This window comes from Myxine glutinosa, chromosome 13 (genome assembly GCF_964187855.1).
Source record: "Myxine glutinosa chromosome 13, kmMyxGlut1.1, whole genome shotgun sequence".
NCBI classification, from domain to species: Eukaryota; Metazoa; Chordata; class Myxini; order Myxiniformes; family Myxinidae; genus Myxine; species Myxine glutinosa.
This window is the reverse complement of record NC_136273.1, coordinates 42858203-42861361: the sequence shown is the minus strand read 5'-3', so window position 1 is coordinate 42861361 and position 3159 is coordinate 42858203.

Below are 3159 nucleotides of genomic sequence, written 5' to 3'. Positions count from 1 at the left end.
GGCCCTGATTTGAGAATTGCCGTATCTCACGAGGTAACCCGGGTTAATCAATATGGCGGCGTCACGACGTAACCCGGGTTACCACGGTAACCCGGGTTACCGCGTGGTGGATAAAAACCTCCTCACTCCGATATTCAAAACTGCTCCAAAAGCTCTCCTCAAAAGGGCACACACAGCCAAGCTCACAATCGGCCAAGCAAAGATGACGCCCGTCTTGCTCGTGCAAAAACCAGCAAGAGATCGAGAGAGAGATGTGCTCTTCTTCTTCCGTTTGAGAACCAATCACCCAACGTCCCTCCCAGTTTGACCCGCCCACAACCTCTGAGCTAATCATGTCCCTCAGGGGCATGGATTGTTTGCTATGGTACTTTAGAGGCAGTGCTTCGTCCGATCGGCAATGGTCGGGTTCTGTCGGCGGCTGTTGTCGTTAAACAGAGGTTTTGCATGGTCGGCCTTGAAGATGCAAAACGTAAAGGGAAAATCACAGAGGGAAATCACACATTGAGGAAAACTAACATTAATCCCTAACTAATTATCACTGCTTCACACCTTGTGTGAAGACACCTAAACAATCTTAAGCTACAGTCTCCCTACTTAAGTTTAAGTACATCGAGAATGCTCCTACGCATCCATGGTCCATGCTATAATTAAACAGACCTACCTTCTATGGGATTCCATAATCTACCCCCACAAACGTAACTATAACTATATACAGTATATATACAGTATATATATATATATATGTATATGTATATATGTATATGTATATATATATGTATATATATATATATATATATATATATATATATATATATATATATATATATATATATATATATAGTATATATATATATATATATATATATAGTATATATATATAGTATATATATAGTATATATATATAGTATATATATATATACATATATATACATATATATATATATATATATATATATATATATATATATATATATATACCGTGTTTATGTATACGCCATGTTTATATATATATATATACGTATATATAATATATATATATATATATATATATATATATATATATATATATATATATATATATATATATATATATTGTTACGGACGCGGTTTAGATGTTATTTACCGAGCGGTGGTATTGCCGCGAACCCGAACAGTTATTCCCCGACTAGACCCCGATTCCACCCAGACGTTGACCAAATCGCGCTATGCCAAATCAATGATGGAAAGGACACGACGACTGGGAAAGAGGAAACGACGCAAGGGGTACAGTTCTCAAGACCTCCGGAGGAGGGTATAATTATAGTGGTGGAGAAAAGGGGGTAGATTACACGGCAGAGTGAGGTAAAAGACACAGAAGAGATGGGCACTTAAATACAATCTTATCTATTCCCAGACAGACCACAGACAAACGGAACAAGGCTGACTTACACAGGGATTGATGGCAGGGAGGGACAGGTAGTTCGATGGCACAAGGTGCACCTTGGCTCGGGGACAGGATAAAGCACGGTCCAGTCCAGAAGATGCGGGGAGGCCTCACAGCGCTCAGAGGTGGTCTTGCTTGCTCCAAGCTCAGCGCGCATCTGACGTCACCTCCCTCTCCCTGCGCATGCTCAGCGGGGAGTGACACGCCCTCGGCTGGTTGGCTCCGCCCCACTGGGCCCGGTCCGCCGCTTCCATTGGGTGCGGGGGTTACCGGGCTCCGCCCTTGACGAGGAGCTGACAGGGAGCCCCTATTTGGTAACCCCGTCGAGCACATGTTCGATGGCGGCTCGTTGGGAAGGCCTAGTGCCCTCCCAACACCCCCTACCAACCAAGCCGGAGTGAGGACGCGCACTTCCCGTGCCCGCCGCTGCTGTTGTTGTTGTTGTTGTTGTTGCTGTTGTTGTTGTTGTTGTTACTGAGGACTGTGAGGAAGAGTTGCGGGGAGGTATTGGGAGGTCCTAAACTTCCTAACGGTGCCATACAATCACATTCTGGTGCAACGAAGAGTCAGAATTAATGGAAACGAGTCCTTAACTGACATAGACTAAGAATGACTAGCAAGATGTCCTATAGTTGTCTACGTGAGATGCGGTGGACCTGGATGCGACATTTAATGGGGGGAAATAAGGGGAGGTCGGGTCTACAGAGTTTTGGTTACAGAAAGTGGGACTAGGGATTGAGGGATTGGGGAGAGTTGGGGAGTATTGAGGAAATAGGGGAATATTTACAAGCGGATATGGATGGAAGTAGTGTATATATGTTGCTTCTGGGACACTCTCATTTTCCCATTGACTTACATGTTAATTTTTCCCCTCCCTCATTGCCCCTAAACACCTCTATTTCTCTCACCCTGTTCTTTACGAACCTTCTAACCTTTTGACATGTTATCCTTATTCATTAGACCACTTAAACAATGGTCCTTCTGTGTGAACCTGTGATCCTTCTGACCTTATGGACCTTTTAACCTTTTACTCTTAATATCATCTGGTGAATCATCTTTGACCCACTCAAACAACGACCCTACAAATATTTGTTTATGTGTGGGAAATAATTTAATTCTCCTACAACTCTCCTCACCGTCTAATACATTAACAAAAAATATGTTTGAGTTTGGTTCTTTATTAAGATATTTTAACTGAGCTAAGATAAAATGGTAAACCTCCCTCAATGTTCTTGTTTGAGCGCCTCCAGTGCCACACACTTTTTGGTAGGCTCTGCCCACCTTTTGTTAAGCTCCGTCCACTTTTTGGTAAACCACGCCCACTTTTGGTAAGCCACGCCCACCTTTTACTAAGCCCCGCCCACTTTTTGCTATGTCCCGCCCACTTTTGCTACGCTCCGCCCACTTTTGCTAAGTCCCACCCACTTTATAAACTCTTCAGCATTGTATCATTTCCAGGTAATACATTACATCATTTTCAGGGAATTTCCATCACATCATTTCCAGTTAAGACACGCCCAGGGAATTTCCACAGGAAATGACACACACCCAGCCCTTCTTATAAAAGGCACCGACCACACAGGCTTTTTCAAACACGCTTTCTGCTTCACTTGAGAATGGACTCCTATGCCGAAATGGAATGGGATAACTTTGCTATTCCTTGGAGTCCTACTACCTGTGTAGAACTCAACCTTCAGATTGATGAACTGGACTCGAACCTCTTATCAATGGAGGTA